The 17,505-nt window shown below is 47.4% G+C and overlaps 2 long non-coding RNA genes across 2 annotated transcripts; both read left to right on the forward strand.

Annotated features, from left to right (window-relative positions):
• Positions 1 to 931: 931 nt before the first annotated feature.
• On the forward strand, positions 932 to 2,333 carry LOC115426678 (uncharacterized). Its single transcript, XR_003936386.1, has 3 exons — positions 932 to 989; positions 1,071 to 1,379; positions 2,275 to 2,333. It is a non-coding gene; the product is annotated as an uncharacterized LOC115426678 (long non-coding RNA).
• Positions 2,334 to 2,522: 189 nt separating this feature from the next.
• LOC115427722 (uncharacterized) lies at positions 2,523 to 3,681 on the forward strand. The gene is made up of 3 exons (XR_003936538.1): positions 2,523 to 2,580; positions 2,650 to 2,955; positions 3,463 to 3,681. It is a non-coding gene; the product is annotated as an uncharacterized LOC115427722 (long non-coding RNA).
• Positions 3,682 to 17,505: the final 13,824 nt, after the last annotated feature.

Raw genomic sequence — 17,505 nt, forward strand, 5'->3', positions numbered from 1 at the left:
ATCGTCTGCGTAACAGTGAAAATTAATGCCATGTTTTCTAATAATGTTACCTAAAGGCAGCATGTATAGTGTAAACAAAATGGGCCCGAGGACCGACCCTTGTGGCACGCCGCAACTAACTCTGGAATATGTGTATGATTGTTGGTTTACATGAACAAACTGGTACCTATTAGATAAATAGGATTTAAACCAGCAGAGGGCTGCTCCTCTGATGCCTCTGTCCCATTCTAATCTCTGCAGTAGGATACTGTGGTTCATAGTGTCAAAAGCTGCACTCAGGTCCAATAAGACCAGGATCCAGACCAAACCATCGTCAGCAGCTAATAACAAGTCATTAGTTACTTTGACTAACGCAGTTTCAGTGCTATGGACATCATGAACATCATGTCACACACAGAAGAAACAAACACAAACACATATGAATGTGAGTCCACTACAGTCCACTACAGTCCACTATATAGTCCACTACAGTCCACTACAGTCCACTATATAGTCCACTACAGTCCAGTAAAATCCACTATATAGTCCAAGCCCCAGACCCTGGTCTACTCCAGTCCACTACAGTCCAGTCAAATCCACTATGTAGTCCAAGCCCCAGACCCTGGTCTACTCCAGTCCACTAGAGTCCATTAGAGTCCACTTGAGACTCTAGTCTTATTCCAGTCTTCTTCCATCTGTGTCCACAGACTCTGTCAGACTGGTCAATGGGTCCAGTGTGTGTTCAGGCAGACTGGAGGTCCGGTCTAACCAGTCCAGGTCCTGGTCCTCAGTGTGTGAAGGACACTTGGACCTTCGTGGTGCCCAGGTGGTCTGTAGGGAGCTGGGCTGTGGGGCTCCTGGGCTCCTCCAGGGGGCGCTCTCTGGAGCAGCGGAGGCTCCTGTGGTGCAGACGTTCACCTGTGAAGGCCATGAGTCTGCTCTGCTGGACTGTGGAAGCTCAGGGGCACAGACCTGCTCATCTGGAACAGCTGTGGACCTTACCTGCACAGGTGGGCGGAGCTTTGACTGACACCAGCTGACATCAGTTCACTCACTTTGAGCTCATTTATCTGTCACTTGTATTTGATCAGATCCTGATGATGTCAGACTGGTGGGAGGAGCCAGTCGCTGTAACGGTGAAGTACAGATGAAACATCATGGAAAATGGACAATCATGGAATTTGGTGATTATGCTGACCCCTGGACCCTGAAGGCAGCAGATGTCATATGTCGTCGACTGGACTGTGGATCTGCTGTTTCTGGGAGACCTGGTTCATCTGGTCCATATGGTCCTGCGTGGTCCATCAGCCCCACCTGTCTTCTCTCTACATCTGCACTGATGGACTGTGTGAGAACAGATCCTGACTTCACTGACTCCGCCTTGTCCCTCAACTGTTCAGGTAAGTCTACTGATGATGGTCCTGGTTCTGTCCCAGTTCTTCCATGAGTCGATTCAGGTGTGTTTTATCTGAGCTGGGTCAAACCAGACCCAGTCAGACCAGGTCCACACATTGGACAGTTGGACTGAACCATCAAACACATGCAGCTGAATTCAGTTCCAGTCCATGAACGTGGTCACATGACTCTGCTTTCCAACAGGCTGTTGAACAGCTCAGAAGGACTGAGTCCATTAGTTTGAACTGGACTTTGTGTTGGTCCATGTGCTCTTTTTCCAGCTCTATGTGGGTCTGCTGGACTCTGAGGACACCATGGAAACATCACTGACACTAAAGCATGTCCTTAAATGCAGATGTTTGACATGAGCCACATGTTTCCAGTGGTCTGAGATGAACCAGTGCACAGGTCACTGATCAAACCCACTGCATTATGGTGCATTCACTGACCACTGGGATTGTGTGTGTGCCTTTGAACAGACCCCACTCACACATACTGAATGTTCAGTCTGACTTCAGAATGACTGTGTGTCCACCAACGCTGACGTTCAACTAACTCTAACCTGTGACTGAGGATCCACAGAGTGGACCTGAGGCCTGTTTGAGTCCAGTCTGAATGTAGACAGCGCCCTCTGTTGGAATCCAGGTCAACAACAGCACACACTCACTGTGTCCTTCAGCTCCACATTCAACACTAAAGGGCCTTTTATTGGTGTGTTCTGTGTTCTGCTGTTTTCTTTGAGGACGTTGTGGTTCTGCTTGAACTGGTCCATGAGTCCAGTTTAGTTCCTGTGTCACTAATGACTGACAGGAGGCTTTGACAGAGTCCACCCTCACACTGCCGTCTGTCCAGGGGCTTTAGTGTCTTTAAACATGTGTGTGTGTTGTTGTGGGTCCACAGACTCTGTCAGACTGGTCCATGGTTCCAGTCGGTGTTCAGGCAGACTGGAGGTCCGCTCCAACCGGTCCTGGTCCTCAGTGTGTGAAGAGGATTTGGACCTGAACGACACCCAGGTGGTCTGTAGGGAGCTGGGCTGTGGGGCTCCTGGGCTCCTCCAGGGGGGGCTTTATGGAGAGGGGGAGGCTCCAGTCTGGACCAGTGAGCTCCAGTGTGAAGGAAATGAGTCTGCGGTCCTGGACTGTAGGAGGTCCAGCTCAGCTGGGAAGACCTGCTCACCTGGAACAGCTGCAGGACTCACCTGTACAGGTACCAAGGGGGCGTGGCTTTCATCTGACAGTGTGTTTGTGTGACTCATGTCTTTGTGTCTCTGCTCAGATCCAGCTGGGGTCAGGTTGGTGGGACAGCCGAGCCGCTGTGCTGGTGCTTTGGAGATCCAACACCAGGGACAGTGGAGACCAGTAGAAGACCCCTATAAACACTGGGACCTGAAGTCTGGATCTGCTGTGTGTCAGTATCTGGACTGTGGATCAGCTGTTTCAGTCAACACAACAGATGATTCTCCACGCAGACCTGTGTGGAGGGTGTCAGTTCCTTGTGTAAAGCTGACATCTGGACCCAGGGACTGTGTTGGACTATATGATCTCTATAGACACTCCTCTGCTGTGGACGTGGTGTGTTCAGGTACAAACGGACACAAACTGTGTCTGAACTGAATTCTCAGTGACCAGATGGTTCTGACTCTGACGTTTAAAGTTCCATCGAATGAATCTGTTCATTTCATCAGTTGATTATTTTGTCTCAGTTCATTGTTTTTTTTTTTGGTCAAATGTGTCAAATATTGACCTTTGACCTTTGGAACGTCCAGATCCCAAATGAACGTCTTCATTTGGACCAGATGAGGCTGAAAACACAAACAGATTTCCCATTAGTCTCATTTAGGACAAAAGGACCAAATGTTGACATGTGAGACTGTAAAAGCACCACGTGTCCTTTTTTACCCATAATGCCTTTGAAGGTCAGCTGTGCTCTAAATGAGCCATTCCTCATGTTTTCATTGGTCAGTGTTCATCCCATCCCAAACTCCTGTGGATCAGATCCATCTGTGTCTCTGAGGAGGATGGATTCTCTGACTGCTTGTTTGTGCTCATGTGTGCTGCTTGGTCCAATCATGTCTCTGTGTGTGGACAGATCTGCTGCCTCAGCCCAACATCTCCCTGTCTGACGGGGTCTTTGAGGTCTACCAGCAGGGGTTCCGGGTGCTGGTGGGCTCCGACTTCACCGTCACATGCTCCGTCCGACCGCAGTACCCAGGAGGCTCCTTCCGGCTGATCTCCGACACCAAGAAGCCCCTGAACCTCACCCTGCCGGCCGTCAATCACTCTGCCCACTTCCTGTTGTCTTCCATGGGCTACGCCCACCGAGGGAACTACACATGTGTTTATCACGTGGACGTTTATAACCGCAGCTTCACGTCGTCTCAGAGCCCCGCCCTCTATCTCACTGTCGGAGGTAACGTCAGGACAAACGCACACAAAACACCCACAATGCATCAGTAACAGTCACATGACCATGTTCCACAACATTCCCAGTGAGCAGAGTGAACAGGTGTGAGCAGAACCACGATGGTAGAACTGAGATCAGGTAAAGCCGGTCCAGTTGAACCTGTCAGAGACTGGGCTGAACCAACAAACACTCCTTTAATCTGAGCTCAGTTCAAAGCACAGCTGAGTTTAAACCCAGGTTTAAACCCAGGTTTAAAGCCAGTACATCCAGTTGAATGTAGCGCTCCTTTCCATAAACACTAATGTCACTGGAACTGTTCCTCAGGTCTGACATACGACGCTCACGATCAGGTCCTGTTGTTTCCAGATACAGTTGAAACCAGAAGTTTACATACACTATAAAAAGCTTTTTCTTCTCACTGTGTGACATGAAATCAGACTAAACTTCTGTTGTTTTAGGTCAATTAGGATTACCAAAATTATTTCTATTTGCTAAATGGCAGAATATTGTAGGAAGCTCTAAAGTGTCTTTGTCGAAGGAGCTGTAATCTGAGCTCAGTTCAAAGCACAGCTGAGTTTAAACCCAGGTTTAAAGCCAGGTTTAAAGCCAGGTTTAAAGCCAGTCCATCCAGTTGAATGTGGAGCCCAGTTAGGTTCCACAGTTGAAGGTGCATCTGTACGTGTGTGTGTGGTCCACATGTCCAGGGTCTAGAGGGGGTCTGCTGGTATCAGTCAGTCTATGACCTACAGCAGATGGAGGTCTGGACCAACACAGTTGGACACATGCACTGGAGTCCAATCTGTCCAATAGGACCAGTCCACTTCAACCACATCAACCATCACTTTGAAGTCAACTTCAGCTCAGAACTCAACTCATGGAATCTACAAACCAGTCCCACTAAAACCTGTGGGTCTGAGGGTCCACAATGTCCACAGATTCAAGTCCAACCTAAACTGGTCTGGATCGGACCAGTTGGAGACACTGGTCCTGTTTGTTCATTCTGTCTCGAGTGTCCACAGACACATTCAGTCTGAAAAACACAAACGTCTGAACCACGATTTTATTAGAACTAGTTCAGATCTGTCCAGTGGAGAATTACTGCACTGACCCATGGGTCTGAGCTGCAACAAGCAATTTAAGACTAACTGAGGCAACCAGCAACTTCTGTCTGAAACAACCATGAGATCAAACATGTCCTGTGGTCGAGGAACAGATGGAACTGTTTCAGAGGCGTCCAATCATTGGCCTGAACCAAGAAGAAAAAGGACAAGCTGAAAAAAAAAAAACTGGAATAAACTGTCCATCATGTCTAGTGCCTCCAGTACAGTCCTGTGGGGTCAGTGTTCTGATGTGGGCTTGGTTCAATGGGTCAGGTCTTGGTTCCATATACTGGTTCCATTAGATGAGGTCATCACCATTTCCTTCCACCCCTGACAGGGTACAGGGTATAGGGTACAGGGTACAGGGTACAGGGTATAGGGTACAGGGTACAGGGTATAGGGTACAGGGTACAGGGTATAGGGTACAGGGTATAGGGTACAGGGTACAGGGTACAGGGTACAGGGTATAGGGTACAGGGTACAGGGTACAGGGTACAGGGTATAGGGTACAGGGTATAGGGTACAGGGTACTCCACCTTTATTCTTGGTCAGTCCTTGTCAGCTCCTTCCTCTAGAACTTCATTGTGTGTATGTGGTTTTCTACACAGCGGTTCCAGGTTGGCCCTGGTCTTCCTCTGCCTCCTGTTCCCTGTAGGTTCCACTCTAGTGCTAGTCTTGTGATGTCATTTCCTGGGTTTCTGAGGGTCTGTCCAGTCCAAGTCTATTTCCGTAGTTGGATTTCTTCTTCTTCTGTTGGATTCGGTCCACTTGTGTCCCACGCTTCTTCATTTGTCTCCTTGTTTCCATTTGATCTTCAGGATTGTTCTCATGCATGGGTTGGTGACAGTCTGGACTTTGTCTGGACTGTCTTTGTGTCTTCCATGTTTCACAGCCACAGAACAGACCTGATTTCACATTTGAATTTAAAGCTGTATCTGTGTGCGTTGTCAGGTCTTTGTGTCTTTGCAAACTTGTGTCCAGTGGCTGAATGCTGTTCTTTCTTTCCTGATTCTTGCCTTTATTTTCAGCTTGTGCTCTGCCTTGTTTGTCGATGAGCCTCCAAAGGTTGGAGTCTTCCAGGGGTCTTTTATCCACTGTGACAGGATTACTTGATATTTTGTGGAACTGTAGAACTCTGCTCCCCCTTGAACTGCCACCTTATCGTGGTGGGGGAGTTTGAGTGCCCGGATGATCCCAGGAGCTATGTTGTCGGGGGCTTTATGCCTCTGGTAGGGTCTCCCAAGGCAAACAGGTCCTGGATGACGGGTCAGACTAAGAGCAGTTCAGAAGCCCTTATGATAATGAAAAAACTCATGAACGTGACGTCGCCTGGTATGGCGCAGCCGGGGCGCTACCCTGGAGCCAGGCCTGGGGTTGGGGCTCAAATGCGAGCGCCTGGTGGCCGGGCCTATGCCCACGGGGTCTGGCTGGGCCCAGCCTGAAGGAGTGACATGGGCCCGCCCTCCGGTGGGCTCACCACCCACCAAGAGAATCATAGGGGCCGGGTGCAATGTGGATTGGGTGGCAGTCGACGGCAGGGGGCCCGACAACCCGATCCCCGGATGCAGAGTCTAGCTCTTGGGACATGGAATGTCACTTTGCTGGGGGGGAAGGAGCCGGAGCTTGTGAGGGAGGTTGAGAGATACTGTCTAGATATAGTCGGGCTCACCTCCACACACAGCTTGGGCTCTGGAACCCAACCCCTCGAAAGGGGCTGGACTCTCCACTTCTCTGGCGTTGCCCGCGGTGAGAGGCAGCGAGTTGGTGTGGGCTTGCTCATAGCCCCTCAGCTCAGCCGCCATGTGTTGAAGTTCACCCCGGTGAACGAGAGGGTCGCGTCCCTACGCCTCCGGGTCGGGGACAGGTGCCTCACTGTTGTTTCGGCCTACGGGCCGAACAGCAGTGCAGAGTACCCGGCCTTCTTGGAGTCCCTGGGAGGGGTGCTGGATGGTGCTCCAACTGGGGACTCCATTGCTCTCCTTGGTGACTTCAATGCCCATGTGGGCAACGACAGTGAGACCTGGAGGGGGGTGACGGGGAGGAACGGCCTCCCGGATCTGAATCCGAGTGGTGTTCTGTTATTGGACTTCTGTGCTAGTCACAGTTTGTCCATAACAAACACCATGTTCGAACACAGGGATGTCCATAAGTGCACTTGGCACCAGGACACCCTAGGTCGGAGGTCGATGATCGACTTTGTTGTCGTATCATCAGACCTCCGGCCGCGTGTTTTGGACACTCGGGTGAAGAGAGGGGCAGAGCTGTCAACCGATCACCACCTGATGGTGAGTTGGATCCGCTAGCGAAGGAGGAAACCGGACCGACTCGGCAGGCCCAAACATATTTTGAGGGTCTGTTGGGAACATCTGCCCAGAGCCTGATGTCAGTGCGGTCTTCAACTCCCACCTCCGGGAGAGCTTCTCCCAGATCCCGGGGGAGGCTGGGGACATTTAGTCCGAGTTGACCATGTTCTCCACTTCCATTGTCGAAGTGGCTGCTCGGAGCTGTGGTCGCAAGGTCTCCGGTGCCTGTTGTGGCGGCAATCCCCGAACCCGGTGGTAGACCCCGGAAGTAAGGGATGCCATCAAGCTGAAGGAGTCTTATCGGGCCTTGTTGGCCCGTGGGACTCCCGAGGCAGCTGATGAGTACCAGAAGGCCAAGCGTGCCGCAGCCCAAGTGGTTATGGAGGCAAAAACTTGGGTCTGGGTGGAGTTTGGGGAGGCCATGGAGGAGGACTATCGGTTGGCCTCGAGGAAATTCTGGCAAACCGTCCAGCGCCTCAAGAGGGGAAAGCACTGCACCACCAATGCTGTTTACAGAGGAAGTGGGAGGAGCTGCTGACCTTGACTGGGGATGTTGTCGGACGGTGGAAGGAATACTTCGAGGATCTCCTCAATCCCACTGCCACGTCTTCCATGGAGGAAGCAGAGGCTGATGTCTCAGAGGTGGACTGGTCCATCACCCAAGCTGAAGTCACCGAGGTGGTTGGCAAGCTCCTCGATGGCAGGACTCCGGGGGTGGATGAGATTCGCCCTGAGTACCTTAAGTCTCTGGATGTGCAGGACTGTCTTGGCTGACACGTCTCTGTAACATCGCATGGCAGTCAGGGACAGTACCTCTGGATTGGCAGACCGGGGTGGTGGTCCCCCTTTTTAAAAAGGGGGACCGGAGGATGTGCTCCAACCACAGGGGGATCACACTCCTCAGCCTCCCAGGGAAAGTCTATTCCAGGGTACTGGAGAGGAGGATCCGACTGATAGTTGAACCTCGGATCCAGGAAGAACAATGCGGTTTTCGTCCCGGTCGCGGAACACTGGACCAGCTCTATACTCTCCATCGGGTGCTCGAGGGTTCATGGGAGTTCGTCCAACCAGTCCACATGTGTTTTGTGGATCTGGAGAAGGCGTTCGACCGTGTCCCTCGTGATATCCTGTGGGGGGTGCTTCAGGAGTATGGGGTCTGGGGCCCTTTGCTAAGGGCAGTCCGGTCCTTGTATGACAGGAGCCTGGTTCGCATTTCCAGCAGTAAGTCAGACCTGTTCCAGGTGCATGTTGGACTCCTGCAGGGCTGCCCTTTGTCACTGGTTCTGTTCATAATTTTTATGGACAGAATTTCTAGGTGCAGCCAGGGGCCGGAGGGGGTCCGGTTTGGGGACCACAGGATTTCATCTCTGCTTTTTGCAGATGATGTTGTCCTGTTGGCCTCATCGAACCTGGACCTTCAGCGTGCACTGGGGCGGTTTGCAGTTTGTATGACTGTACTGATACGAACATACTGTTGTGGATAATTCAGTTACTGTATTATGGATTGTTGTGGTACAATGCTAAAATTAGGGAAATAGTATCGGCTGATTGCTGTATAAAGTAAACAATAAAAGTGTAAAAGCACAGAGGGGTAGGATTAAATAAGTTTATACTTCTTCCTACTCCTTTTTGACCATGCAAAATTCAGACTTATATGTGCTTGAAGATTGATTCTGTCCATTTAAATGTTATTTTGTTTATGTCTTAATTTGCTTTGTTTTGTTTTATTTTCCTTGCATGTTCAAAATAAAAAAATAAGAAAAAAAAAAAAAAGAATGAATGAATGAATGAATGAAGAACTCTGGACTTTCCTGGATGTCTGTGTGGGCTGTAGCTTCAGTTCATCTGTCTGTGTTTCCTCTGTACATGCAGGGCCGTAGAATTGCAAAGGGACACTAGGGACCCGTCCATACCGATGTCCAGCCGCTACTGCGTTGTCCCCACCAATAAAACCGCTGTCCGTAGTCAATGATTCTGGACACAAAGGGTTAACAGTCGGTCTCTGCTACAAGTCCCGCCTCTAACCTAAATCTCACTCTCTGATTGGCTCTGCCGCTAACGTACATGTGATTGGCCGTCCCCGCTGTCACTCCATCTGCTTGTAAAAGTTCCTTCCAACATGCTGGTTGGAGCGGACAGGCGTCAGTGCATGTGTATGTGAGACAACAGCCAGTGGAAGTGTTCAACAGGTTTGGACTGTTCTTCTGCCTGGGTCACGTCAGCTGGACGGAGTTTAAATCAGTGGAGTCATGTCCTTTTACATTTGTATGTGTGTGTGTGTGTGTGTGTGTGTGTGTGTGTGTGTGTGTGCGTGCGTCCGTGTTCGTGTGCATCTGTGTGTGTGTGTTCAGTAATTAGGATTTGAAGGATGTGGAAGAGAAGAAAACTGGACAGAAGACACTTGTGTAGGAGTCCCAGTGTAAGTTAGTTCAAGGGTATGAACGTGGACAGGCTCAACAGTTGAGTTTGTTCTTGGAAATAGCACGTCACAGATGTCCTTTAAGAACTACTGAAGGAAATCAATTATGATATGGCATTGATTATATATTGATAAAAAGACTCCATATAATATAGTCTTTTTTTTATTATTATTAATTCTGAATGTGTACAGACTATGGAAGTCTCATAACTTTTATAATGTTTCTGCATTTATGAGGTGGAGGCTTTAACAGAAGCCATTTGAGGCTTTCTGCCTCTAACTGCATCTGTCCTGTTTTATTATGTCTGGGATTAGTTATGGATATGCAAAATAAATCAATAAACAATACACATATTGAATAAAAGACAGTATTTAATGCCAAAGAGACACACTTTTGAAAAGTTATTTTGACTTATTTTCATGTTTTTGTGTGGAAGAGAGCAGCTGTTTATTTGTGGGGAAACCCAATCAAACCTCAGATTCTAGATGTGATTTTAAACATCCATGTTTGTGGGGAATCAATTACATGTATGAATTGAAAGTAAAAGTCTTTTTTCATCAGGCAGTAACTGTACTCAGTTACTGTATTCAGATATGCATCATAAACATGTCAATGACTGAATTTTTTTCCTGACAATTATTACTTCAACTTTCAGGAGTGCTTCCTTGGAGCCCTTTAGTGTCCACACCAGTGTCTGAATCCACCCTCCTCCCTTGTGTGCATGTGTATGAGACAGTTGGACAAGAGCGTCCACACAGTCCAGGTCCTCCAGGTGTTACCAGAGTGTCCACTGGAGTCCATGTGGTCTTCCTTTGGTCGGTTCCTTCATGATCCAGTCGACTGCCAGGATGAACAGAACTCTTGTGCTCCTCCTGTCTGTACATGGACAGGTTGGGACACTTGTCCTTTCTGTGCACTTGGTTCCTGGTCCATGGCCTTCACAATGTTGACTAGTTTCTCTGGTATTCCGTAGTGTCTCCTGAGTTTCCAGAGTGTTGGAGCAGTTTGTGTCATAAATGCTTTTGGACAGTGGTTGAAGTGGACTACTGCAGGCAGGTTCCACTCTACAGACTGTTCCACCAGGATCCACTGGGTGCTCTGGGATCAACACCTGACCTGTTCTGGTCAAATCCAGCCTGGTTGAACCCAGCTGGTCCTCTGCTGCTGCTCTGATCCTCTGATAGAGTTCTAGTGAAAATCTGTCCAGGTGTGGACGAGAGTGTTCTGCCTCTGGAGTCCTGCCCTTTACTCTGGGCTGACTTCTGTGGGAACTTGTCCTTCCTTCCTTCCTTCCTTCCTTTCTTCCTTCCTCCCTCCCTCCCTCCTTCCCTCCCTTCCTTCCTTCCAGTCCTTTGGTACTTCTTCGTTGTCTTCAAACACATGTTCCATGGTCGTTGTTTCACAGGTTGTTTCTCTTGTGTTTCAGACTTGGTGACAAATCTGATCATCAGGGTGGTGGTTCTGGTCCCGGCTCTGCTCATATTTGATCTTTGCCTCTTCTTCTTCTATAAGGTACGTTCACATCTGTCCTCAGTGGATCCATTGGACTTCAGACTGAGTCTCACACATCAGTCTGAACTGGACATGTGTGCTGCCATGTTTGTTCCAGGTCTCCGTGAAGTGGATCAGAATGAAGGCGGAGTCAAACACGATGAGAGTTGTGGAAGAAACATCCCATAATAGTCCCAGTGGTTCAGTGTGAGTCCAGCTGATATTTGGATCGGATCAACAGTTTCACAGCTGAACCAATAAATGCCTTCATTCTGTTCGGACGCTTCAACATCCATCAGCGTCTGAGCTTCTGTTCACAGAGTTTATACACATGTAAATACGACAGCATTCTGATCAGATTCTGACTTGTTTTTGAAAATACTTTTTACTCAGAATGTCCACAGTTCTTCACTCTGGGTATGATGCTTTTATTAAAACAGTAGAACAACATTTAGACTGAAATATGACTTTTTATGTGTAAAAAAAAAAAAGACTGATTCCCTGGCGTGATCCTAAACCTCCAACCATGTTTGACTGAAGAGTTGAATTGTGGGTAAATGTGTCAGATCTCCAAATCCACATCCAGATGAGGTTCCATCTCATCAGGTCCAACATGAACCAGAGTTTTGGGAGCTTTGAGTGGACCACAGTTTTCTGTCCTCCATTCACTGTTCAGTCTGAATGGTTCTGGTGTTGTGTTTGTGCCGTTCAGATGAACTCTGCCGTCTGTCAACAAACTCCTGATTTTGAAAGTAGATTGATGCTTCCAGTAGAAATTCCACCGTTTGTCCAACGATGGACGGACGGACGGACCTGCTGAGATCACATCTGATCACTCTGTCATCACTTGGAAATGGAAACGGAGAAAAGCCTCTGTTTGTGTTTGATTGGAGTTTAATTGGATCTGTGAGTCAATAAAAGTCTGGAATAAATGGATCTGATTTCAATAAAAACAGGATTTGATTGGACGGTTGTTGTTTGATTGACACAGTTTTGACATTGATTTGATGGATGGTGGTGATAACAGACATCTAAGTCTAAATAATCCAGACTGAAAGGGTCAATGAAACCCCATTCCACAGAAGAAGTGTCCACAAGAAGTGAAGATGGAAGACCCACAAACCACATGACAGTTCAAATATCAGAATATTAGGAATTATTGGTACAGTCATAGAATTACTGAGCACATGTCCCTTCTATCTGCTGTATTTCTATTTGTTGTATTTCTGTCTGTTGTATTTCTCACATGTTCTGTCCAGATGACCATGGTGCTTGTAACTCATACAGTATAATATAATATAATATAATATAATATAATCAGAACGTATTCACTAAATTGTCATTCAGTTCTGTTTCTGATTGTTATATTTTCCTATTAGTAATAAACAAATTTTGTTCAGTAGCCAAAGAGTTAACTTCCTGGAAAAATGTTTGACACACAGCTCCTGACCTATGAGCTGTTGTAAATGGGCTCATTGTCCCACCCCTTTTCTCCAGAACCTTCCGTTATCGTCACTTCCTCTTCCTTCTGCCGGGAGCTCTTGAACTCAGCAGGACGGACTGAGACGGAGAAAAGAGCGACAAATAAAGGAGAGAAAAGTAAAACAGGTCAAATGCAGCAGTCAGCTCCACCGTCGGCAGTGACACAACTCCTTTTTCAGACTCTTATCGAGTGCTTTGCTGGATTTTCCTCCATCATGAAGCGAAAACTTCACCTTGACCCGTGGGAAGGTAAACTCAGAAATCTGCTCAGTTAACTCCAACATGTTTCACTCTAAATATTATTGGATTCATTTATGCTCTGAAATGAAGCTAAAATTATCCTCCTTTGACCTCCCCTCCCTCGATGAAATATCAGAACTTATTCATAAGTCCAAGCCGTCCACCTGTCAGCTGGACCCCCTCCCCACAGTCCTGGTGAAAGCCTGCCTTCCTTCTCTGGCCCCCTTTATCACTGCAGTCATTCACTCTTCTCTCACCACTGGAACTGTTCCTGCATCCTTCAAAACTGCTGCAATAACCTCAGTTCTGAAAAAACCTGGTTCAGATCCAACCAACTTCAATAACTTCCGCCCTATTTCCAGTCTACCCTTCATTTCCAAAATTCTCGAGAAAACAGTAGCTGTTCAACTTCATTCTCATTTCTCTCACAATAATCTGTATGAACAGTTCCAGTCTGGTTTCCGCCCCCTTCACAGAAACAGCACTCACAAAAATCACCAACGACCTCCTCAGTGCAGCAGATTCTGGTCTACCTTCCATCCTCCTTCTCCTTGACCTCAGCTCGACCTTTGACTCCATCTGTCACCACATCCTTCTCAGTAGATTCTCTTCCATCTCCATCACCCACACTTCATTAGACTGGTTTAAATCAGACCTCTGTGGCCGCACTCAGTTCATCCAGATCAAATCCTTCACATCCCACCATTTCCCCGTCACTTCAGGTGTGCCCCAGGGATCCGTACTGGGGCCCCTCCTCTTTACCATCTACCTTCTTCCCCTCGGCAATATTTTCTGGAAATACAATATCAACTTTCACTGCTACGCGGATGACACCCAGCTCTACTTCACCTGCAAACCCCCTCCACCCTCCCCACCCTCCTCCCTCACTGACTGCTTGGCAGACATAAAATCCTGGTTCACTTCCACTTTTCTCAAACTAAACAGTGACAAAACCGAGGTTCTCCTCATTGGCTCAAAATCCACTTTATCCAAAACCAACAGTTTTTCCCTCACCATTGACAACTCCACGGTCTCCCCTTCCCCACAGGTTCACAGTCTGAGTGTCATCCTCCACAGTACTCTATCTTTTCAATCCCACATCAATAACATCACTCGGTCTGCATACTTCCACTTACGCCCCTCCCTCACCCCCCATACCACTGCTATCCTTGTTCACAGTCTTGTCAGCTCTCGTCTAGATTACTGTAACTCTCTCCTCTTTGGTCTCACACACAAATCCCTCCATAAACTTCAATTAGTTCCGAACTCTGCTGCTTTTGTCATCACCAGGACCCCCTCCCCTCACCAGGACCCCCTCCACTCACCAGGACCCCCTCCACTCACCACATCACTCCTGTCCAACAGCTCCACTGGCTCCTGCTTAAGTTCCAGATTGAATTTAAAATCCTTCTTTTGACATTCAAGTCCATCCATAACTCCACTCCTCCATATCTCTGACCTCCTTCATGTTGCCCCTCCCTCTCGTACCCTCAGATCTTCCTCCTCCATCCACCTCACTGTTCCCTCTGCCCGTCTCACCACCATGTGGACCAGAGCATTCAGCTGCTCTGCTCCCTAACTCTGGAACTCCTTTTGCCACCAGACCTCAGAAACACCACTTCACTCCCTGTCTTCAAATCCAGACTCACAACACATCTGTTTAGGACCTCTGTCTCTTTGTGAACACAACTGCATTGTCCAATTTTTTTAACCTGCCTTTTATTTTTTACTCTGCTTTATTGCTTGTTTTATACTCTCCTGTTTTACTGTGCGGTGTCCTTGAGTGCCAAGAAAGGCGCCTATAAATAAAATGTATTCTTCTTCTTCTTCTTCTTCTTCTTCTTCTTCTTCTTCTTCTTATTATTATTATTAAAGGTTTAGAAATTCATTATTTTTATCTTCTTTGTGTACTTTTCTTAGTTGAAGAAATCCGAGGCGTTGAAGTGCCGCCATTTTGTACCTCCGCTTTATCCCTCGTGCGAACTGGTGAGTGAACTGTTCCTCAGACTGAACAGTTACACCTGTTTTTCATGTGAAACACATTTTCTCATTAAAATGATTGAAATGTGAATGTATTTTATTATTTTCACTGTGTTTTCTAGTGAATTGTTACTTGTGCTGAACAGTCACACAGGGTCATAGAATTGCGTAGGGACACTAGGGACACGTCCCTACCAATATCCATCCACTACTGTATTGTCCCGACCAATAAAACCGCTGTCCGTAGTGTTTAGTCAATGAAGTCGGTCTCTGCCAGAAGTCCCGCCTCTAACCTAATTATTACTCTCCGATTGGCTCTGCAGTTTTGCTATCGTACATGTGATTGGCCATCCCCGCTGTTACTCTATCTACTTGTAAATGCTACAGTTACCCGATAGTTGGACAGGACAGGAAAAAAGCAAAGTTGGACAGGACAGGAGGCAGTTCGTATCTCCAACTGCTTAGCATAAGTTGTCAACATGTGTGCATTTGTTCTGCCTGGGTCAGGTCAGCTAGACGGATTAGAATATCAGAGGTGTCATTTACATTTGTACATGTGTGTGTTTGCCTGCATGCATATGTGTGTCCGTGCGTGCAGGGCTGGTTTGTGGCATAGGCTGATAACTGACAACATGATAATTTATCATTAATTGTCTTAAAAATAAAGAAATGAGAGGGAAAAAAGAACAAAAACAAAACAACAACCTCCCCAGTAATTTGTCAGGTGAACTCTCCCAGACCGGTGCTCACTGTGAGCTGAATGTCAGCCAGACAGGTGTAGAACTGAACATCCAGGTAAAGGATGGAGAGTTTATCAGCATGAAAAGGCCTTCCAAGGCTTTAGCTGCACAGTTTAGAAGAGGAGGCAGAGAAGTAATCCAATTATAGAAGGATGTAACCTGTTATAATGTTAAAAAACATTTGATGTTACTAGCTACAGCTAGCTGAACTGAAATGAAGCAAAGTTGGCTAATAATGGAACTGTAGATGATTAAGATATGAGAGATCTGATAAGGTGTGGTTTACTGCTGCTGAACTGGGTTATATGTGTTTATAAGTGGTTTATATATATTTTTCTAAATGGTTTATATATGTTTATAAGTGGTTTATATATGTTTCTATATGGTTTACTGCTGGCTGCTTTGTGCATCTCCTCTCATGCTTCATGTATCTCCTCTTTGTGCCCCCCCCCCCCCCCCCCATATGTATGTGTGTGTGTGTGTGTGTGTATTTTAAGGGGGGGGGGGCTCCAAATTCATATCTCACCTAGGGTGTCAAAATGGCTAGAACTGACTGACTCTTCTTGTTGGCTTGTTTGATCAGCTCTACATGACGTGAATTATGATCACAAATGCAAAAACCCTCCTGTTTCAGGAGTGCTGTCCTGGAGCCCTTCAGTGTCCACACCTGTGTCACAGTCACACCTACTGCCTTCCTCTCACTCACACATGGTGTGCACATCAGAGGCGTCTGCTGCTCTTTCAAACAGGGGAAGCTCATCTTACGGCTCCGTCATAAAACTTGTCGTATTAGAGCAAAGCCGGTCAAAATCACAGGAATGTTGAACTGAGGCTGTTGTGCTTCGTCTGTTCCATAAAACCACATTAACACACACTTCCAGGTGTTAGACTGGACCCTTTTTCTCTTCAGCTGTTGTAGAAGTAAAGCTGAGGCGTTGCACCGTCCACCTCTGTCTTTGAAACACACACAGTTTGAAATAACGCTGTTCTGACCTCAGTTTGACACATGACCTCTATTCAGCTAACCTCCCACCTGTCCAACAGTCTGACTGAACCATCTACAAAACCATCTGAAACTCAACAAGACATGATTCAATTATGGAACTGAAACAAGAAAACGCTGACATTCAGTCCAGTGAACCCAGTTCATCCAGTGGTTGTGTTTTCTTCCAGGTCAGTAAATGAACAGTTCATTTGGTTTCTGTGATTTCACAGCAGAATGTGTGACGGTATTAAACTGAACTGTGTCAGTGAAGGAGCAGATCTGAAAACAGCTGTCAATCAAACCGCATTCAGCCTTCAGACCCGTCCTCCGATCGGCACGCGGAAGCTCGGCAACCGGCCCGGCCGAGCTCCGCCCACAGCTCCGTTCACCCCCAGAGACACCGAGCGTCTGGGCGCGGAACAACAGGGTGTCATGTGTCCAGTGCTGGTCCGGTTTGTAGTGGTTTTTGAACCAGTTCCACTCAGTCCCATTGAAGTGCATGGACGCTGAGCGTCTACGGACAAATGCACTGAGCAGAGATGGAATGAACAAACACAGACATGGGAATGGAGGAGAAGTGAACAACATCCAGTCCACTGATCTGGGATCAAACTGATTCTGAACCAACTGGTCTGAGAGATGAACGTGTTCCAACACATTTGGAGTCAATGAAATGAAAACAACTGAACAGATTTGAGCATTTAATGGGAGTCATTTTAGGTCAGCTGAGCTTCCACTGCAGTCTGACACAAACACCTGTGCAGGGACGCCCCCTGCAGGCCGTTACCTTCATGCCCAGTTGGTGAGTTCCTATTGGTCAGATCCTCCTGTCTATGAACCTACTGCATTTTTCCAGGCTCCTGTTTGACTTCCTGATGAAGGTTTGAAGCCCAAACATGTCCAAGTGTTTTTGGGTCTAGATATGACCGTGCCATGTTAACCCTTTCATGCATGAATTATGAGAACATTCATCAAGATTTTTTTCCC

This window comes from Sphaeramia orbicularis, chromosome 10, assembly GCF_902148855.1.
Source record: "Sphaeramia orbicularis chromosome 10, fSphaOr1.1, whole genome shotgun sequence".
NCBI lineage: Eukaryota > Metazoa > Chordata > Actinopteri > Kurtiformes > Apogonidae > Sphaeramia > Sphaeramia orbicularis.